Source organism: Tachyglossus aculeatus, chromosome X1 (genome assembly GCF_015852505.1).
Source record: "Tachyglossus aculeatus isolate mTacAcu1 chromosome X1, mTacAcu1.pri, whole genome shotgun sequence".
In the NCBI taxonomy this organism is placed as follows: domain Eukaryota; kingdom Metazoa; phylum Chordata; class Mammalia; order Monotremata; family Tachyglossidae; genus Tachyglossus; species Tachyglossus aculeatus.
In genome coordinates, this window is record NC_052101.1 from 69,645,334 (window position 1) to 69,669,017 (window position 23,684).

At 41.7% G+C, this 23,684-nt stretch overlaps 1 protein-coding gene across 12 annotated transcripts in view; it reads left to right on the forward strand.

Moving 5' to 3' along the window:
- The window catches only part of CADPS (calcium dependent secretion activator), a 527,597-nt gene that overhangs the window by 72,626 nt on the left and 431,287 nt on the right, over nucleotides 1-23,684 (forward strand). The window lies entirely within an intron of this gene.

The following is a 23,684-nucleotide window of genomic DNA, read 5'->3' on the forward strand; positions in this document are numbered from 1 at the left end:
TTCAGAGGAATTTAAATGCAAATACAGATGAGAGGTCAGTAATAGGTTTGTAGAGGTTAAAGTTATGGTGCTAGAAGAAAATGTTCTGAATGTTAGATGGCTGAGAAGGGTTTCAAAAGATTTATGGACAATAAGTCCATGACGGGTTTATAAGAGAAAAATGAAAGATTTTTAGATAAAGCATCCATAACTATGAGAAACTTGTCAAGTCAGATAACCATCACACTTCCTTCAGGCATCCTTTGTTGTCCCAGTTGGAAACAGAACACCGGGCTGGATGGACCATTGTCTGATACAGGATGACATTTCTCAAATTCTAATGACCACGTAGTGAATTGTGTAATTATATGGCACCAATATGCTTGCAAGACTACCTGGAAAATGAATTACTTTTTATAGGAAGATGTCTGAAATAGCTTATTTGGAAACCTAATTTCTAAAATCTTGTCTTTATGATGATTTTTCTAGTGTTGAAAATATGCCCAATTTTATTATTGAGGGCCCATTTCTACTTATAAGGTACATAATAATAATTGTGGTATTTAAGTGCTTACTATATACCAAGCAATATATAAAGCACTGGGGTAGATACAAGGTAAACAGGTCCCACATGGGACTCTCAGTCTAAGGGAGGAAGAACTGGTATTGAAAACCCAATTTGCCAATGAGAGAATTGAAGCACAGTGAAGTTGTGACTTGCCTAAGACCACACAGCAGCTATGTGGCAGAGTTGGTATTAGAACCCAGGGCCTCTGACTCCTAGGGCTGTGCTCTTTCCACTAGGCCATGCTGCTTCTCTAATAAATATATATATATATATATATATATATATATATATATATATATATATATATATATATATACACACTATATATACTATACTATATATATATACTATATATATATAGTATCATATATGTATATAGTATATATAATGAATATCTCATCTCCTTATTGTTAAGTTGAGCATTGATTTCTGTTCTATACAGGATATACCTCCAAAGTGCTACTTTAACACTTTTGTGCTAACTATGCACTTGTGTGCTTACAATGCCAGTAACACTTTTGTACCTGTTTTACTTTGTTATGGAAGCACTGTCTTGTATACAATATCAAGTCATTTAACTTCTCTGTGCATCAGTTACCTCATCTGTAAAATGGGGATTGACTGTGAGCCCCCCGTGGGACAACCTGATCACCTTGTAACCTCCCCAGCACTTAGAACAGTGCTTTGCACATAGTAAGCACTTAATAAATGCCATCATTATTATTATTATTATCCACTTTTCCTTCCTCCTATCTGTAAATTATTTGGTGCCTGTCTCCCATGAGATTGTAAATTCCTTGAAGGCAGAGGTTGTATCTACTAATTGTAATTGAATACCCTCAGGTGTCTAGTACAGTGGTCTGCAAAGAGAAGGGGCGTGGTAAATACAATTGAATAGTTAATTGTTTGAAAACTCTATGCCAATAGGTGAATATAGCATGATACACATGACACTTCCTGTAAAACTTTTCCTGAAGTCTCTCTGCTTATGGTGGACTTGGGCCATGGCTGTGGACTCCTGTGTTTGACAGATATTTCCTTTGGAGCAATACATGTTTGTCTTAAATCTGCATCAGAGAAACCCACCATTAGCAGCCTAATAATAGTGGGGATTTCACTGTTTAGGCAGTTTATCCTGTTTGTAACCATTATTCCCACCTCTAAGTGTGTCTTGGCTACTCTGAGGAAAGTATGGCATACTGATCGACAGATACCATTTCAGGATTTTCCAGTTCTCAGGTCTAATTCCCCCATCTTCCTGCCACTCTGCCACTCCCTGTTGGCAGGACCATGAGTGCTGTGACAGAGATGCAATTTGCATGACAATCGTCTTGTTGGCTTCTGAGGTTGTCTGGACATTCTATCAATTCTATCAACCTTGAGGCGAAGGGGTTGAATTATTCTACTACATGGCACTGCTGCCTTCTCCCCCAGTCATCTGATGCAATTCCTAGTGTCCCAACCCCTGGTCTTCTCCCTGCCCCTTGGAGAATTTACAGTCTCACTCACTCCGGGGCCAACATGAATCAGTTAATCATCAGTTTGAGCTGAAATTTTCCAGTATTTGGGAATTGATTAATAGGATTTGTAGAATTGTTCCCTTTAAGCAATAGATATTCACCTCACCCTCTGCACGTATGTGCATGGCAGTATAAAGCAGCCAGGATCCCAGGACAACATCTGTCAATCAGTTGAAACCTCAGGTCAATCTGGAGCCAGGTACAAGAGTGTTATCTCATGGGAAAAGTTCCTGGACAAGGTATGAGACCTACTGAGCTGAATCACACCTAAGATTACTAGTATTAAATCCTGGCTCCTTGGGGGATATGTATGAGTGGGAGTTGTTCCAGCTGTACCAGAAGCTCTTGTCTGTTCATGATCCCAAAATGTGTTAATTTAGCCACAGCGATGATGGCAGTGGTAGCAGTGGCAATAAAAGCAGCAGAAACAGTTGATGCTGTTGTTTTTTAAGGTATTTGTTAAGCGCTTACTGTGTGTCAAATGCTGGGACAGGTACAAATGAATTAGGTTGGACTTAGTCCCTGTCCCACATGGGACTCACTGTTTAAGTAGGAGGGAGAACAGGAGAAGTGAGGCATAGAGAAGTTGAGTGACTTGCCCAAGATCACACAGCAAGCATTTGGCAGAGCCAGAATTAGAATCCAGGTCCTCTGATTCTCAGGCCCATGCTCTATCCACTAGGCCATGCTGCTTCTGAAAAGGGGGATGGAACTGAGCAGAAAAATAGGAGGAGACTCCTTCTCTTCCTCTTGTTCAATGTCAGTCAATCAGTGATATTTATTGAGCACTAACTGTGTGCAGACCACTATACTAGGTGCTTGGAAGACATGTTCCCTGCCCACCAGGAGTTTACATTATTGTTCTTCTTCCTTTTCTTACTCTTGCTCTTTCTTCCTGCTGTGGTTCTGACCTACCAATACTGTAGCTTTTTTTAAATGGTATTTAAGTGCTTACTATATGCCAGGCACTGTGCCAAACCCTGGGATGAATAAGAGCTAATCAGTTTGGACACAGCCAGTGTCAAACATGGGGCTCACAGTCTTAATCCCCTTTTTACAGATGAGGTAACTGAGGCACAGAAAAGTTAAGTCACTTGCACAAGGTCACACAGTGGACAGGTGCCAGAGTTGAGATTAGAACCCAGGTCTTTCCAACTCCCAGACCTGTGCCTTATCCACTAGGTTACACTGCTTCTCTAGCTGAGGGAATGAACTCCTACTAGCATTTTAGATCACATTTTAGGCTTTTGGGGCAAGGGTAAAGGAACCCAAATTGTAATCTAGTGATGTCTAATGCATGATCTCTGATCACTGTACCCCTTCCCTTCTCCTGCTCTGAAAAGTTGAGGGCTACATGACTCTTTTAGCCTACTACAACCCTTGCAGGGAATTGTACAACCAGAGGAGCTTCAAGAGAAGTTCGGAGGAGGTTGTGTGTAAGTGCTTAGATGATGCCTAAGTAGCGTGGCTCAGTGGAAAGAACCCGGGCTTGGGAATCAGAGGTTGTGGGTTCTAATCCCGGCTCTGTCACGTTAGTTGTGTGACCTTGGGCAAGTCACTTAACTTATCTGAGCCTCAGTTACCTCATCTGTAAAAGGGGGTGAAGACTGTGAGCCCCACATGGGACAACCTGATTACCTTGTACCTCCTCCAGTGTTTAGAACAGTGCTTGGCACATAGTAAGCGCTTAACAAATAGCAATATTATTATTACTAGAGATGCAGGTAGCAGGGGGGTATAAACTGAGGATAGTAGAAATTAATGGGGGGGGCAAAATTGATCAATCAATGGTATTGTTTACTATGTGCAGCGCACTGTACTAAGAGCTTGGGAAAGTACAATACAGCAATGAAAAGTGACAATCTGTGCCCACGGCAAGCTCACAGTCTAGAGGAGGGGAGACAGACATTAATAAAAATAAACAGCCATCAATATAAATAAATAAAATTACAGATATATACATCAGTGCTGTGGGGTGGGGAGCGGGGAAGAGCAAAGGGATCAAGTCAGGGAGATGCTGAAGGGAATGGGAGATGAGGAAAAGTGGGACTCAGTCTGGGAAGACCTCATGGAGGAGATATGCCTTCAGTAAGTCTTTGACGGTGGGGAGAGTAATTGTTTGGCGGATTTGAGGAGGGAGGGCATTTCAGGTCAGAGGTAGGATGTGGGCCAGGGGTCAGTGGTGAGACAGGCGAGATAGAGGCACAGTGAGAAGGTTAGCACCAGAGGAGCAAGGTGTGTGGGCTGGATTGTAGAAGGAGAGAAGCAAGGTGTGGTAGGAATGGATAAGGTGATGGAGTGCTTTAAAGCCAATGGTGAGGAGTTTTTGTCTCTTTTTTTTTTGATACGGCGGAGGATAGGCAATCACTGGAGATTTTTTGAGGATGGAGTGGTAACATGTCCTGAACGTTTCTGTAGAAAAGTGATCAAGGCAGTGGGAGTGAACTATGGACTGGAGTGGGGAGAGGCAGGAGTTTGGGAGGTAAGCAAGGAGGCTGATGCAGTGATTTAGGCAGGGTAGGATGAGTGATTTTATTAATGTGGTAGAAATTTGAATGGAGAGGAAAGGGCAGATTTTAGCGGTGTTGTGAAGGTGGTACCAACAGGATTTGGTGACGGAGTACAATAGAGTTGGTAGGTACAATCCCTACCCTCGAGAGTCCTTCCCTTACTAATCCTGTTCAAAAGTTAATCTGTTCTTTCCTTGCCTTCATATTCTCTGTAAACTCTGACTCTGAATAACCATACAGATGCTAAGCAAGATGAGGACGAGCTCTCCTTTTCTTTTTAAATGGTATTTAAGTGCTTGCTATGTGCCAGGTACTGTTTAGAACACTAAACTCTGGGGTAAGTACAAGCAAATCAGGTTGGACACAGCCATGTCCCACATGGGGCTCACAATCTTAATCCCCTTTCAACAGATGAGGGACCTGAGGCTCAGAGAAGTTGACTTGCTGAAGATCACACAGCAGACCCGTGGTGGAGCCAGGATTAGGACATAGGTCCTTCTGACCCCCAGGCCCATGCTTTATCCACTAGGCTAAGCTGCTTCTCTCCTTGGGGAATGGTTACAGAGGTAACATCTCCCATAGTAGATGGGATTTCAGTAGGACTTTGAAAATGGGGACAGCTGTGGTCTTCACTTGGATTTGTACCCTTTATTCACTCCACCCACAGCCCTTCTGTACATATTCATAATTTATTATTTATATTACTGTCTGTATCCCCCTGTAGACTAAGTTTATTGTGGGCACAGAATATGGTTCATTCATTCAATCGTATTTATTGAGCACTTACTGCATGCTTGGGAGAGTATAATATAACAATAAATGGACACTTTCCCTGCCTACAATGAGCTTGGTTTCTAACTTTTTCGTATTGTACTTTCCCAAGTGCTTAGTACAGAGCTCTGCAAACAGTAATTGCTCAATAAATGTGATTGATTAGTCAATTAAATTTGAAGTGGGAGGGAGTTCCAGGTTGTGGGAAGGTGTGAGCAGGAGTTCAGCTGCAGGAGAGATCAGGACACAGTATAGTGAATATGTGAGCTTGAGAAGCATTAAGAGTATGAGGTGATGTGTACTGGGAGAAGAATGGATAGGTAGGACGGAGAGCTGATTTGGTGTCTTAAAATTGATGATGAGGATTTTCTACTTGATGCAGATAGGAATGGAGAAGTGGGAAGTATACAATGGCATTTTGGAACAATGATTCAGGCAGCAGAGTGAAATATGGACTGGAGAGGCTGGAAGATCAGGGAGGAGGATAATACAGTAGTCAAGCTAACACATGACAAGAACCTGAACAGCGAGGGGAGTGGTGGTTGTTTGGATGGAGAGGAAAGGCCAGTTATGGAAGAAAAGCCAAAAGGATTTGGTGACAAACTAAATAAAGGATTTCAAGGGAGGGAGGAATTTGAGGGCTTCAAAGATGGGGAAGTTGATGTCAAAGATGAGAAAATTAGGAGGAGGAGAGAATTTGAGAGTGAAGATGAGGGGTTCAGTTTTGGACATATTGAACTTGAGGTGCCAGAGGGACATGGGTTTAGGAATGACTTGGAGGTTGGAAGAAATATGAAATTTCCAAGAAGGGTTTGGATTATCCCCCTTAGACTGTGAGCTCTGTGGTACAGCTTGTATCTACTCCATCTGTTAGCACAGTGCTTGACATACAGCAGGATCTTAACAAATACCATGATCATTATCCTCTGACAACTTTAACTGAATCTCCTATTTTTCTGTAATATTACAAATGTACCAAAAGGCTAGTAGGGTTGATCATCCCTTGGAATTGACATTGCAGGAAGGAATTTGAATGTCTCAAATTAAATCCTTATATGTGGTATTTGGTAGTGAAAGCTGCCAGTGAATAACGATTTGTAATTATTTGCCAAATTACCATTGCTCATAATGAGTAGTTGCAAGAAGTCTAGTCTAGTGGAAAGAGCAGTGCCCAGGAGTCAGTGGACCTGGGTTCTAATCCTGGCTCTGCCAGTTGTCTGCTGTGTGACCTTGGGTAAGTCACTTAACTTCTCTGAGCCTCAGCTACCTCATCTGTAAAATGGGGATTAAATCCCTGTCCCTTTGACTTAGAGTCTGAGCTCTTTGTGGGACAGGGCCTGTGACCTGATTGTCTTGTATCTACTACAGTACATAGAACAGTGCTTGACACACAATAAGTGCTTAACAAATACCATTAAAAAAGAGTAAACTGTGGTGTGGGACTCAAGTCTTATCTGTAGCATATAGTCTGGAAAGATTTTTGTATATTTTACTGCCCTAAACCAGATATGTAAATAAGAGCAACACAGTTTACAACCCAGGATAAGTAGGTGAGTGGCAAATTAACTCCATAAACTGAACACAAATGCCCTGCATTCTAGCCCCATTAAGGCCAGACACTTTCTATCCAGACTGTTTTCTGAAAGCAGCCCTGTGAGGAGGAGGAGGAGAATGTGGTGCATTCCAGAAGGACAGCTTCTGGTTGCTTCTCAAAAATTGCCTAATCTTTTTTTGAGAGACGGATATTTCTGCTGCCAAACATGCCAATTTTTGTTTTTTCTTCTAAAGGTCCTGCTGTAAAGACCTCAACCACTCTGGTGTCCCTTACCACCAAACTGCCTCTCAAAGAGCTTCAAGGCCAGGAATGAAGTGGCAGCTACTGGGACCCATGTCAGGAATGTCCACTGCCTAATTTTTTGATTGATCAATCAATCACTTGTAATATAGGTGAATAATTTGGAGGGTATCAATTACACCAACACTTGGACAGATGGGGGAGACTTCCATTCATTCATTCAATCGTATTGAGTGCTTACTGTGTGCAGAACACTGTACTAAACACTTGCAAAGTGACTAGCCACCAATCACCAGTAAGTGAACAGTGAATTTAAGCCCAGAGGTTCAAATGCTTTCAGCCCTATGACATGGGAGTGTTTGTCCTTTGTCTATTGAATAAGAAAGCATTGATGGTGAAATTCACCTATGGACACAGGTGTGGCTGAAAAAGACAATGCAAGACCAACATTCACGAACATGTTATGTATACATATGACTGTCCCTTGTGCTGTCATGTTTGTTGTTTCCAAACAACAAACACGGGAGTACTGTGGATATGAATCCCCTTTCATTTCCCCCACATTGAACCAGGAATATGACTAGATCAAGCTCAGATGTCACTTAGGACAGGTGGACCTAAGATGTCCCTGGCAAAGGCAATGTCAAGTATTTTGGGGGTAGTGCTTTTCAGGCATGGTTTCTGTGAAGTGTCCCCTACAGATACATAGAGAGTGAATTTTCCATGGACATGCTATCTGAAGTCATTTTCTGCATACCAAAAAAGCCAAAGAAAAAGCAGACACAGGGAAAATCAAAGGCTGTGGGGAATGGAGAGAATTTAAGACCACCCATCCATCTCTGCATCAAACCGAAACTCCTTACCACTGGATTTAAGGTACTCAGTCAGCTCTCCCCTTTCTGACCTAATCTCACTATTCTTCCACTACAATCCAGACTGCGCACTTTGCTCCTCCATTAACCTGCTCTTGTAGCTCATTCTCGTCTCTTTCACCAAAATCACATCTCCTGTAAAAGGCCTTCCCTGACTAATCCCTCATTTTCCAACCTATTCACCCTCCCTTCTGCTTCACTTATGCATTTGGGTCTGTACCCCTAAGAACTTTGATACCCTACCCCATCCCCACAGCACTTATTTACATATCCGTATCCTCTGTCCCTTTACTCATTTGTAATTTATTTTCATGCCTGTCTCCTCAACTAGGCAGTAAGCTCCTTGAGGGCTGGATTTGTGCCTACCAACCCTTTGGTATTGTATTCTCCCAAAGGCTTAGTACAGGGCTCTCTGGTTACAGTATGCACTCAATAAATACCATTTAGTAATTGATTTATTGACAAGGTGGTAGGGAAGGAGAGAAAAGAAAAATCCTAAGACTTATTAGAGGGGCAGGAAAAGCAGGCCAAGCAGCCCCCAGAAATAAAAATGAAACTCAACAATAGAAGCAGGAGTAAACAGAGAAAATGTGTAAATGTGAATGATGACGGTGGTCCTTTGAGTATGAAGTTAGCTCTTAAAGGAAGTTAAAGAAAAGCAGAGGCACTCTGATTCACGCACACTGAGCCATAGAGAAACAAGCAGAAATACAGGCAGAGAACAAGAGAAAGACAGATGATTTTAGAAACCAAGAAAAATAAACACAATGCAAGAAAGACAAAACAATCACAGAGACAGAGGCACATAAGGACAGAATCAGAGATAAAATTACAAAGGCCATAGCAAAGGGCAGATAGAAACAGAACTTCAGCATCACAGATCAGAGACCCACCGATCAAAGGAGCGGCTCAAAGAGGCAGGAAAAGATGGAGAAACAGAGACAAAGGGACAAAAACCAAAAAGTCAGGATATGTAGATAGTGTCAAAGCGCCAAAGAAAAAAGTGTACTTCAGTTTGAAAATGGCCCTGTAAAAGGTGAGATTCTATACACTCCATTGTATCTTATGTTCACTCTAGTGCTTAGCACATTTGTTGAGCACTAATAAGCACTTAATAAATACCATTACCATTATTATTAGCTACATCCAGTACCTGTGTCTGTGAGACACCCTTACCAGACTACAGCCTGGCCCAGAGCTGTGACCAGATGACTTTTTCTGGGTAAAGGTGGTTTTCATTATTTCTCAATGTCCTGATTAGTGGGAGTACAATACTGAAGTGGCACTTGTGGATAGTGAAGGAAGGACAAACAGAAGATAACAGCCTAGGCTCACCATATCAGCCAGGAAGTCATGAGCAGTGAACCCTATTTCTCCACAGCTGCAGTGTAAGGTCTCCATAAACCCTCACAAAGACTACTGTAGTGGTCACTGAAGCTACAGGTATGTCTTGGTCTCTGAGCCATGAGAAGCATGAAAATCTGTTCCTCTAGTCACAAAAAGCTGCTGACTTTTCTCATTTTGTTTTATTTGTCCATGATTTTTATAATAATAATAATAGTGATATTTGTTTAGCATACTAGTTCCATTTACAATTACTATGCCAGCAAGCAAGTCAAAGTTAACACACAAAACTATGTAATTCATAATCTTTCATTATTGGAAAATTTTCAGTGTTCTTGAAAAGGTTACTAAATGCATTGTGCTTTTTATCCCTGGGTTTTTAGATTTTAGGACAATATAAGTTTATTGTCTTCAACATTTATTTTGGATCTTAAGAATACAATAATGTAACTGTATTACTCTCCTTTTAAAACACTGTTCCTATGAAAGAAATTATTCCAACTTTAAAACATTTGGCTTTAAATTCAGTTTTACACAGTCTGTCATAAGTCCAAGGACTGCCTGTACTTTCTGTAGCAGCTCCTCCATGGGCACATCATCCAAGGGTCCTTTCAAGAGCAGTCTTTTCCAGAGTTCTTTAAAGACTTCAATAATCCATCTTTTCTGGGTGAGGGGATGTTCTCTTCTTTCATCAAAGAGAAGGACATGGGATCAGGGATAGCAGCTCTAGGGCCTGTAAACCTCTTCCCTGCCCAGGAGTGCTAAATTTTATTCTTTCAAAGAAATGGTGTTTAGTTTTTAAAATTGGTAGGTGTGGTCACATATTGGATAAATAAGAGGGCATCATCATCTTGGTGCATTACACATAGAAAAATCCATCACTAAGCTCTGCTCACAGGTGCTGATGACATCTTAATCAATGAGGCTGCTGCCAGCCCACCCTCAGATTAAGCCTCAATTTAACCAGTCATATTTATTGAGCATTTACTGTGTGCAGAGCACTGTATGTGGCTCAGTGAAAAGAGCACGGGCTTCGGAGTCAGAGGTCATGGGTTCAAATCCAACTGTCAGCTGTGTGACTTTGGGCAAGTTACTTAACTTCTCTGTGCCTCAATTCCCTCATCTGGAAAATGGGGATTAAAACTGTGGGACAACCTGATCACCTTGTAACCTCCCCAGCGCTTAGAACAGTGCTTTGCACATAGTAAGTGCTTAACAAATACCATTATTATTACTAAGTGCTTGGGGGAGTAAAATATACCAGAGTTGATAGATACATTCCCTGCCCACAGTGAGCTTGCCATCTAGAAGACTGTAAGCATGGCTCTCTTAGGAGGTGGAGGTGAAAACTGAGCAAAGGCAGTGGCAGTCAGAGACACCCCAAATCACAGGCCTTTCCCGGTAGGACCTGCCCATGGAAACCCGGCTCAAGAAATCCTGCCTGTGAAAACACTACCCATGGTAAACTTGTCTGTGGAAAACCGGCCCACGGAAAATCTGCCCATAGAAATCCTGCTCATGGAAATTCTGCCCACAGAAATCCTGCTCATGGTAATTCTTCCCACATAAATCCTGCCCTCGGTAATCCTGCTCATGGTAGCACTACCCACAGCAATCCTGCATATGTAAATCTTGCCCATGGAAAGCTTGATGGCAAAAATCCTGCCCATGTAAATCCCAGTCATCAAAACTCCACCTTATAGAAAGCTTACCCACAGAAATTCTATTTATGGAAACTCTGTCCATGAAAATCTTGCCCATGGAAATCAAGGCACAAATCCAGGCAAAGGAGAGAGTTGAAAAAACTGGAAGTAGAGAGAGGTGTTTTAAACCTGGTATCATAGTCCTCTAAGTGTGGCTATGTAGTAGAACCTGGGCGCACCTATTTTCTCAGTGGTTTGGAAGCTAACTACCTCAGGTATGAATGTCTATGTGTTACAGAACCACCATCAAGTTAGTCAAACCTCTCAAATACCACATGGCATGTCTCCAAGACATCGGGGAGTCCATCCTCCACACAGTAATGGGAAAGGCTCATTCCTGAAGAGCCTGAAATCATGGTGTCAGCTCCCCTTTTAAATCCATACAGAAATCAGAAGCAGTATGCAGAGCTGATATTTAAGACTTTCAACATTCCAGTTATGAATGTAGCTTCCCAGCCCCTCTTATGAGCATACTCCTATGGCAGGAGTACAGGGATGGTCATGGATTGTGGCCCCAGGATCTTCCATGTGGTGCCAATCTCCCATGGGAAGGTCATGCTCAGCCTGACAGAGCAGGTAGACTATACTCGATCTGACCTCGCTTATTGCTTAAAGATGTTAACTCATGTTGGAGACAGGTTCACCAATGATCAGTTACCTATCTAGAACTTAGTTCCCTAACTGCTTAACTTCTCTTTAATGTGTTTGTCATTCTAGCAGTCCCCATTGCAGAACAAGAATAATAATAATAATTGCGGTATTTGTTAAATGCTTACTGTGTGTGAGGCACAGTACTAAGTGCTGGGGTAGATACAAGCTAATCAGGTTGGACATAGTCCCTGTCCCACGTGGGGCTCACAGTCTCATTCCCCATTTTACAGATGAGGTAACTGAGGCACAGAGAAGTAAAGTGACTTGCCCAAGGTCACAGAGTAGGTAGGTGGCAGAGTCAGGATTAGAGCCCATGACCTACTGAATCCCAGGCTTGTGCTCTATCCACTATGCCATGAGCAAGGCTGTATTCTATTTTTGATAGTTCCTCTGGTCACCTTCACTAAATGGAAAGTAATCATACAGTAGGGATGTAATATTTATCTCTAAGCCCTGTTTATTAGGCTCCTACTCTATCCTAATCCTCCTCGACCTTTCAGGTGCCTTTGACATGGTTGACCATCCCCTTCTCAACATGTTATCCAACCTTGGCTCTCCTGGTTCTCCTCTTATCTCTCTTGCTGTTCATTCGCAGTCTCCTTCGCGGGCTCCTCCTCCCCGTCTTATCCCCTAACTGAAAGGGTTCTTCAAGGGTCAATTCTTGGTCCCCTTCTGCTCTCAATTTATATTCACTCCCTTGGTGAACTCACTCACTCCCACGGCTTCAGCTGTCATCTTAGCACGGATGATACCCAAATCTACATCTCTCCCTCCAGGCTCACATCTCATCTCCTGCCCTGTTCTCTCTTCCTCCCTCTAGGCTTGCATCTCTTCCTGCCTTCAGGACATCTCCACCTGGATGTCCTTCCACCACCTGAAACTCAACATGTTCAAGACTGAGCTCCTTATCTTCCCTCCCAAACCCTGTCCTCTCCAGTCTCTGTGGACAGCACAACCATCCTTTCTGTCTCACAGGCCCGCAACCTTGGTGTCATTCTTGACTCTGCTCTTTCATTCACCTCACACATCCAATCTGTCACCAAAACCTGCCGGTCTCACTTTCACAACATCGCCAAGAACCACCCTTTCCTTTCCATCCAAACCACTACCTTGTTGGTACAATTACTCATCCTATTCCAACTGTATTACTGCATCAGCATCCTTTCTGATCTCCCAACCTCCTGTCTCTCCCCACTTCAGCCTATACTTCACTCTGCTGCCCGGATTATCTTTCTACAGAAACGTTCTGGGCATGTCATCCCCCTCCTCAAAAATCTCCAGTAGTTGCATATCAACTTCCATATCAAGCAAAAACTCCTCACTATTGTCTTCAAATATCTCCATCACCTTGCCCCCTCCTACCTCACTTCCCTTCTCTCCTCCTACATCCCAGCCCGCACACTCCACCCCTCTGGTGCTACCCTTCTCACTGTGCCTCATTCTCGCCTGTCCCACCATTAACGTCTGGCCCATGCCCTACCTCTGGCCTGGAATGCCCTCCCTCCTCACATTTGCCAAACTAGCACACTTCCCCCCTTCAAAGCCTACTGAAAGCTCATCTCCTTCAGGAGACCTTCCCAGACTGAGCCCCCCACCCCTTTTCCTCTGCTCCTCCTCCCTTCTCCATCACCCCGACTCCCTCCCTCTCCTCTACCTCCCCTTCCCCCCCCCCCACAGCACTTATGTACATATGTACATATTTATTATTCTGTTTATTTTTTAAATGATGTTTTGATGTCTGTTTCCCCCCTTATAGACTGTGAGCCCATTGTTGGGTAGGGATTGTCTCTGTTGCTGAATTGTACTTTCCAAGCACTTACTACAGTGCTCTGCATACAGTAAGTACTCAAATACGATTGAATGTAAGAATTAGAATACCTGCATTTTTATTGCATTTACTGCTAATTGCGATGGCCCTGTGAATTAGAAGATGGCACTGGAATCATGTGGCATATTGGAATAAGCTGGATTAAGCAGTTAAAGGATGGTTTGGCTTTATGATCCACAAAGATTCCTAAACTAGTATAGCAGTGGGTCGCTAGGATGCATGGAAATCTTGCTATACCACTTTAAAAGATGGTACTGTTGGGACATTCCAGGATAGAGCTTCCTGGACAATGATGGCAGTCCTGCCACCTAGCACCTGAAATCCTCACAGTCTGTAGAGCTACATCCCATACTGTGGCTTAGTGGCAAGAGCACAGGCTTGGGAGTAAGAAGTTGTGGGTTCTAATCCTGACTCTGCCACTTATCAGCTGTGTGACTTTGGGCAAGTCACTTAACTTCTCTGTGCCTCAGTTACCTCATCTGTAAATGGGGATTAAGACTGTGAGCCCCATTTGGGGCAAACTGATTATCTCCAGAAGCACAGGAGAGCAACACAGCTCCAGAGGTTTTGAACCAAGATGTTGCCGGCAATGGAGATAAGCTACAACTGTTGCTACAGTTTGATTAGTCACCTTTTTTTTAAAAAAAAAAGAGATCAATCAGAGATATTAAGTGTTTACTGTGTGCAGAGAACTGTATTAAGCTCTTGGAATAGTACAACATAATGGAGTTAATTGGTAGGTACCTTCTCTGCCCACAACGAGCTTACAGTCTAGAAGCACAGATGGACATTAATATAAATAATTTACAAATATATATTTCTTTGTAAATATATATATTTCTTTGTAAATATATATATATATATATATAAAATGCAGAAGGGAGAGGGAATAGGGGAAAAGAAGGCTTAATCAGGGAAGGCCTCTTCTAGATGTGACCTTAATAAAGCTCTGAAGGTAGGGAGAGTGGTGGTCTGGCATGTATGGAGAGGGAGGGAGTTCCACACGAGAGAGGATTTGGGAAAGCAGGTGGTGGCAAGATAGATGAGATTGGGGCACTGTGAGCAAGCTGGCTCTAGAGAATTGAAGTGTATGGGTTGGGATGCTGTAGGAGTTCAGTTAGGGAAGGTACAAGGGGACAAGTTGATTGTGTGCTTTAAAGCTGATGATAAAGGCTTTCTGTTTGAGTATCACGAGCCCCTGTTTCATACCAACCAGGACCTTCACGCATGGAGGGAGTCTGTGACACATAGTAGAGTTCAAACCACACCTCTGATCACCGAGGTTACTGTGAAAAGTGTTTTACTTAGTTTTACCAACATGCAAGGGAGTGACACATACATACACTCACTCCAAGGGTCCAATACCAATCTATGGTCAAAGGAGCCTGTTCTGCCGATGCTTCTTTCTGCTTCCAAGTGCTGCTCTCCTGATGCTTCTGCTGTTCCAATGCTTGCTTCTCTCTGCATCTCAGCATGCCTTCAGGTGCCCCCTGTGTGTGCCTCCAAGCGATCACCTTTTATCTGCCTGAGACATGGCAGCTGTGGCTCTATGTGGCAGTCATTAATTGGTCCAGGCCCATTACTGTGTAGAACAGGGAAAGCCCCACCTCCGTTCATGATCTGCCCCCACAGGCCAGCAATCACCTGACTCAGGTAGAATGCATCAGTGTCTTTGCAAAGTGTCTTCCTTCTTGTTCGCAGGATCACAAATAGTCACTAAAAATGCAGCTTGTTGTGGGCTCACCACAATGAGGAGATGGATGGGCAACCATTGATGATTCTTGAAGAGTAGGGAAACAAGAACTAAACTTTTCTTTTAAGAAAAATGACCTGGACAGCAGAATCATCATCATCATCATCAATTGTATTTATTGAGCACTTACTGTGTGCAGAGCACTGTACTAAGTGCTTGGGAAGTACAAATTGGCAACATATAAAGTCCCTACCCAACAGTGGGCTCACAGTCAAAAAGGGGGAGACAGAGAACAAAACCAAACATACTAACAAAATAAAATAAATAGAATAGATATGTACAAGTAAAATAGAGTAACAAATATGTACAAACATATATACATATATACAGGTGCAGTGGAGAAGGGAAGGAGGTAAGATGGGGGGGATGGAGAGGGGGACGAGGGGGAGAGGAAGGAAGGGGCTCAGTCTGGGAAGGCCTCCTGGAGTAGGTGAGCTCTCAGTAGGGCCTTGAAGGGAGGAAGAGAGCTAGCTTGGCGGATGTGTGGAGGGAGGGCATTCCAGGCCTAGGGGATGACGTGGGCCGGGGGTCGATGGCGGGACAGGTGAGAACGAGGTATGGTGAGGAGATTAGCGGCAGAGGAGCGGAGGGTGTGGGGTGGGCTGTAGAAGGAGAGAAGGGAGGTGAGGTAGGAGGGGGCGAGGTGATGGAGAGCCTTGAAGCCCAGGGTGAGGAATTTCTACCTGATGCGCAGATTGATTGGTAGCCACTGGAGATTTTTGAGAAGGGGAGTAACATGCTCAGAGCGTTTCTGGACAAAAACAATCCGGGCAGCAGCATGAAGTATGGATTGAAGTGGGGAGAGACACGAGGATGGGAGATCAGAGAGAAGGCTGATGCAGTAGTCCAGACGGGATAGGATGAGAGCTTGAACGAGAAGGGTAGCGGTGTGGATGGAGAGGAAAGGGCAGATCTTGGCAATGTTGCGGAGCTGAGACCGGCAGGTTTTAGTGACGGCTTGGATGTGAGGGGTGAACGAGAGAGTGGAGTCGAGGATGACACCAAGGTTGCGGGCTTGTGAGACGGGAAGGATGGTAGTGCCGTCAACGGAGATGGGAAAATCAGGGAGAGGGCAGGGTTTGGGAGGGAAGACAAGGAGTTCAGTCTTGGACATGTAGAATGAAATATAGATTGGTTTGGGGCGAGACAGGAGGCAGGGAGGTCAGCAAGGAGGTTGATGCCATAATTAAGGTGGGTTAGAATAAGTCCTTGGATCAGTGTAGTAGCATTTTGGATGAAGAGGGAAGGGTGGTTTTCAGTGATGTTGTGAAAGTAGAATGATGATGATGGCATCTTAACGTTCCATTCTTTGAGGCACTCATCTCAGAATCTAGGCCATCAGTTCCAGATTTTGCCATTTTGTGTTACTTTGTCTACCATTGTGACTGCCTCAGTAGTTGGAACAAGTACCATCTCTTTACACGTCTGTAGATTTGTTTATGCGTTGTAGAACCTTATCTTTGAAAGTAGGTGGTAGGTTCAGAAAAATCTTGAGTGTTTTAGCAATGCCCTCAGGATTCTTTCCTTGTGTATAATGGTCCAGAGACAACTTCACCCTGTAAAGGTGCTCTGATAGAGTTTATAGGCATATAACTTCTTTAATCATATATAGAAGTCTTTGATTTGGTTGTAGCCTTCGTAGCCTGGGATCTCTTCCCCTTTGTCATCTCACCACTTGCTTCACATGTTACTTAATTCAATTTGCATTTAACAACAAAGATTTGTATAATCTTATGTATCATGAAGTACTGTAAGCTTACATTGCTCTTTTTATCTCTGAATCATTTTTTATGGCTTTACCTAGCCATACCTGATGAGTTGATAGCTGCTAAAACAGTATTGCATAGAAATGCCCATTTGCTGTTTCCCCTGCAGTTTATAGATGAGGTTCTTAGTCCCAAGGGAGTTTTTCATTTTGCTGAGGAGATCCTTGCAGATATTCTCTTTTCTACTAAGATCAACAGTTAGCCCTCTTTCTGGTTTGGAGGCCACTTTTTGATGTAAGGGCTTTATTGTGTAAACTTGGAGAGTATCAAACAATGGTTAATCCAGCAAAATCTAGGACTCTGACCAGGTCGTGATGCTACTAGTGCCGTTCTTCCTGCTGGATGATGACTATCTTAATTATCCTATACTGAGCTGATATTCTATGACAAGTGATTATTTTCTTACATATACTTTTACTAAGGAAGTGAAAAGCTCATCAGCCACTTTCTTCTAGTAAACTCAGTTTTTTGGTTTCCTTTAAACCAGGAGTTTTAGGGAACTTAATCTAGCTCTAATTCCCTTTCCCATTCAGAGTGCTGCCAACTCAGACTGCTACTACTTAAGTGGAAAAAAAAAACCCAAAATCTTAAATCCTGGAATGCTTACTTGTGTAGGTCTTTTAGGGAGAGGTATCCACCCCTACTCTTGCTTGGACCCTATGTGTCCAACACCACACATTGTGTGAGACAGTTGGGTGGGGAAAGGGCGCAATCTGTGGCCAAGGAGCAGCATGTATTTGTCCAACAGCAGACACTGCCATGCCCTCATAAAGTTATTATTCACCTTTAAGTAGGTAGCCAATCTACAACATCCATGCCAAAGGTCCCCTCCCTCCTACCCCTTTGCCTGAGGCACACTTTATCCTCCAGAGCCTGAACTGTCTAGACAATTATGTTCTCCACTTTGTGAGTTTAACAATTTAGGATCATGGTCGGCTTTGTTTTCTTTCTATGTAACTTACCTTGTGCCCAAGATGGAAACATGCCCATCAAAGGCACTGAAAATGAAGAGGATGAAGTTGGTGATGATAGTGGAGAAATAGCATGTTCACACCAAAGAGTGCTATGAGTGCTTTAATTTATTTTGATGAAACACATGGACTTACTTGAGGAAACAATCATTCTTTGCCAAGTCATAAAGCTCATGATTATACTGAAAGCACCAGAACATTCACAAAAAGGCTGTAATTCAACTCAGAAAACATATGAAGCAACATATGCAAGCACAGCAATTTCTGATTTCTTTAACATGCAATCCCAACTCTCTGTATCCACTAATGGATATGTGGCTGAAAAAGCCACAATGAGTGATTGAAGACTAATGAAAAAGCTGTTGTCATTATGTTCATCCAAAGTGCATGTAACATTTTTATTTCTCTTTCTATGTATTGACAGATAGATTTAAAGAGATATTAGTTCTAGAGGTGGAAGTCTTGTTTTTGAAATGTCAGTCTATGACATTTTTATAGGCTTCCTATTCTGATTTTATTATTTGCAGTGCATGTTTGCAGTTCATAAAATTGAGGCTTACTTACCAAATCAAAGAACCTTGCTTTATGGAATTTGACTTTTCTTCATTTATCTGAGCTGAAAATATTTTACCCTGTATTACTGTTTTGTTGCATACACTTTGCAGATGAAGCAACTGAAGCAGTTGGAATGAACTTCCTGAGCACCTATAAGGATTGGAAGTGAAATGAAATTCAAGTGTTTTGACTCCTAGTTCTCCAGTCTATCCTTTGGACCCGCCTACATCTTTATGATAAGAGATTTTCCTAATGATAGAGAACATCCCCAATCCAAATGACTGAATTAGAGCAGAAATAATTAACTGAGAAATGTCAACCAGACCTCTATGCATAGGTATGGGCAAAGGACTGGTAAGGACACTGATCATAAAGATCAATGGATTTTTATGTTTTAAGTCAACAATAAATATTCTCCTGAACTCTTCTCGTGAGAGATTTATTTTAGATATGTCCTTTAGCAATATGTGAATAGGGGCGTTTACATAGAGAATGAGAAATAAACAGGCCCTTCAAATAAACAACTCATTTGATTGGCTGAAAATTAGCTGCTTTGACGATATTGTCTGAGGACATCTGCCATAATAACAAACCATTCTTTGGGAACTTCTTTGGGGAACAAAATGTTTAAAAAGAAAAATTATATATAAACTATGAATAGTTGATGTTAAATTGGGTAGGGTAGTTAACACTCTGGAAGACAGAAACTGAATAAAAAGTGACCGAGATAAGTTGGAAAAATAGTTCTCAAAAAACATGATGAAATTCTACAGGCAAAAATGGAAGATACATCTAGGGACAAAAGGCAAACAAATATAGGACGGGGAAGCAATGAATTGAACATATTTATTGAGCACTTACTGTGTGCAGAGCACTGTACTAAGCACTTGGGAGAGTACACTATAACAATATGACAGACACACTCCTTGCCCACAATGATCTTATAGTCTAGAGAAAGACTCTAGGCACAAGATCTGAGAAAGAGGTGAAAGTCATAGTTATCAAGAAACTGAATATGTCAGCAATAAAATGCTTTTTTAAAAACTACCAAGACTATACTGAGATTTATCAATAAGTACAATAATATAATGATGGCATTTTATTAAGCACTTACTATGTGCAAAGCACTGTTCTAAGCACTGGGGAGGTTACAAGGTAATCAGGTTGTCCCACAGGAGGGCCCATAGCCTTAATCCCCTTTTTACAGATGAGAGAACTGAGGCACAGAGAAGTTAAGTTACTTGCCCAAAGTCCCAAAACTGACAGTTGGCGGAGCTGGGATTTGAACCCATGACCTCTGATTCCAAAGCCCATGCTCTTTCCACTGAGCCATGCTGCTATGCTGCAGCGTATGAATAATATAGTGATAATAATTTTGCTATTAAACAATTACTCTGGGTAAGCACTGGGTTAGCACTAGTGTAATAATAATAATGATGGCATTTGTTAAGCACTTACTATGTGCAAAGCACTGTTCTAAGTGCTGGGTAGTTACAAGACAATTGTATCAGACATAATTCTTGTCCCAGTGGGAATCACAGTTTAAGAGGAAGGGAAAGTAGGTGTCTTAGACCCATTTCAAAGATGAGGAAACTTATGAACAGAATGGTTAAGTGACTTGCCTAAGATCACACAGCAGGCCAGTGGAAAAATTGGGAGAACCCAGGCCTTCTGACTCCATTTCTGAGCTTTGAAAGTCAAGAAGTAATCCTTCTAATACCTGATTTCTATAAACATTATGGCATCAAGAGCAACATTTTTTCCGTGTCATCCAGTTGATTTTAATGGGTACTTACAACAACTGAGTAAAAGTCTGGGGTTTTTTTTATATTGTTAATTGGGAAATTAGTATGCTTGCCCTAATGATCCACTCATTTTTCAGTTATTTTCTTAGGTTATAGTACAGTGCCTGGCACATAGTAAGTGCTATAATTATTATTATATACTAATTTCAACTCACATGTAGTGCTGCTAATCATTAGTTTCTAGAATACTTGTTTAAAAATCAAACTTTTAAAGCAAGTGCAGAACAGTACCAGCCTGAAAGGCATATCAATCAGTCAGTCTTATTGAGCGCTTACTATGTGCAGAGCATTGTAATAAGCACTTGGGGGAGTACAATATAACAATTAGGAGACATGTTCCCTGCCCAAAATGATTAAAGGAATAGATAATATAGATAGTGTCTGACTGTTGGCTGCTCATTGAGGCTGAGTTGTTTCATTGAGAACACAACTCTGTATTTTTTTCTTCTATGCTATTAGTAAACACATTAATGACAGTAAGTGGAAAAAAATGTTCCAAATGATGCCCTATAGTCAACTGTGCATGGGAGATGCCTATTACATCCTGTTTAGCCCTCAGGGTCTCTGACCTATTTGAGCAACAGTGCCTTTAATAAAACTTCCAAACTAAGGTATGGAATTTAGTACTCAACCTGGGGATCTCTTTAAAGATGCACTGATGAGTACTTAAATCATGCAATCATTAAAATCCCTAAATGGATGTCATGTAACTGTGATTGGGGGGGTGTGTGTGTTGTGGGGGGGGGGGGGTAGATTGGTTTCACAGGCTATTATGAACAATCTGATTCCTCCAAATCAGACTTCACCTTAAATAAAGATGGAGTTAATATTTTCCTCCTGATGCTAAATACACTTTATGAAATTCATTATGTGGGGAGAGGACAAGATTTTATGGCTAACAACTCCTTACTGTTATTCACGGTCTTAACTATATGGATAGAGTGGGGAGAATGCCGTAGGTAAGTCAGAAATTCCAAGTCACTGGTACCTCTTTATATTAGGGTTGTCATTGAATGATAGGAGCAGGGCCCAGATAGTCAAGGGAGAGGAATTTATGGTGGCAGTCTTTATCTCCATCACTGTAAATTTCTCCATTGCAGCATGGCTTCTATTCCTTTCAAGCAGGGATTTCCTTTGTGAAAGCAGTCATAGCATTGCCATAGCATGCAAGTCACAGCAGTGAAGGGTTGGGCCTTTTCGCAAGCTCCATTCATTCAATTATTTACATCACTCTTGGGATGACCCTGTCAAGATGTAACATTCTAGAACAAAATTGATATTTTGACAGCAGCATTATGCCTTTCCAGTCCCTTGAGAACTGAAAAGATGGTGAAGCACTGTTGGAAGTGTTTCGGTCAGTCTTTTGCCCTGAAACACAGGTTGAAATGCTGTCCATTTTGGCTTTAGAATATCACAACTATCAGATTTAGAGGCCTTTCATAACCCTACACATACACCCACACACCTCCCAAGGTGAATTTCACCATCAGTAGTCTATTCTATGATGATGAAGGATGGATATACAGCTATATCTATGTCTCTCTATAATACTGTACATATATAGAGAGAGATAGATATAAATATATAACCCTCTAGGACTTAGGGTCCTGAGAAAAGGAGGCACTAACTAGACTTTCCCCACAATTGACCTCAATAGCAAATTTCTTTAATCCAGGATTTCTTTGGCTTGCAGGGATATGGAGCAGTTGAATGCATGTTATATAAGTCTCCAAATGCTGAACTGCCCTAGAATAATCAAGCACAGCAAGTCTGCAAGGGCTAGGCAGAAGAGGAAAGCCATATTAAATATGATTTCATAATTGACCTTTCTTTATGCTGTTGATACTAAATACTAATAAATTCACATAGCTCTGTGAATTTGGAGACAAAGAAACTATAAGTATTGATCACAAATAAGGGCCATATTGTAGATTTTGATTCAATAACCACCATAAAAATATCAGTTCAAATCAAAGGGAGGGAAAAAAGTACAGTGAAGAAAATTGCAATATGTTTTGTACAGTATACACTTGAGTATTAAAAATGCATGAAATGAATGCTGTTCATCTCTACATATGTCAAGGCACATCATTCACTTTGAAGGGTGTTGACCCAGTATCTTGTTTATGAGAAGAGCAAAAATGTTGCTCTTTCAAATGGAAGGAAAGTAATTAAATTTCTAAGATCTTTGACAGATCAACAAAAGTTGGAAAAAATAGCTGTTGAAAAATTAATTTTAATAAGTAAAAAGCATTTGTGGATGAATGAAGGTAATTAAAATATGTGTAAAACCAAAGTGGTATGAAGGGCACTCATCACAAACAAGCATTTGTGAAAATCAATGATTGAATACATGATTTTCATTTTCTTCCCACATTTGAAAGTGAATACATGTTTTTGTTACAAATTTTGTAATTTTCTCCCAGTGCAGTCCTGCATTTTTCCAGGTACAAGTAGCATTATTTGTCATCTGCTGTATGCATGTTCTTTCATATAAACTCTAATTTCTCCCTGCGGCAGGCCACAGTTCCTAAATTAGATCAGCTCCTGACTTTCATTAACATTATTCTCCTGACTGACAATCTAGACCATTAATAAAGATTGAGCCAAACTAAACTTAACAATTTTCCCTGCCACACCCTGTTGACTTCTTCTCTGACATTTGGCCCATGGATATTGATCTTTAAATCATATTTTACTGCTTGAAGCAATTTGAAAAAAATGAGACAATATTCATAGCCCTGCCAGTTTTCTAGGCAGAATTTGAGAGGATCATGTTAAAGCACTGTTGAGACATGTTATTTCTGTGTTTTCCTCTGCATGTGTATGTGTGTATGTGTGTATATATGTGTGTGTCTATTTGGTATACTGTTTGGCATATGTGAGCTGCAGTCTTCTCTGGAATTCTCATATACCATATACCTGCTTCTGCATGTTTTCTCACTGCTTGGCTATCTTTCTCCCACTTCTCTGGCATCCCAAACCACCCATCAGCCCTCCCTATCCCTTTCAGCCTACTCTCCCTCAACTGCCAGAAGCCCCAGCATCTCACCTGGAACAGAACCAGTGAAAACTCTTCATTGCTGTGGCCAGCCTTAGACTCAAAACTCCACCTGCCTCTACCTGGTCTCTGCCTTGTTAACTGGCTGTGCTATCAGCACAGTATCTGCACAGCTAGATGATTACATTTGAAGTATAATCATATATTCTGAACTCTACATACAGATCAATCAATCAATCAATCGTATTTATTGAGCGCTTACTATGTGCAGAGCACTGTACTAAGCGCTTGG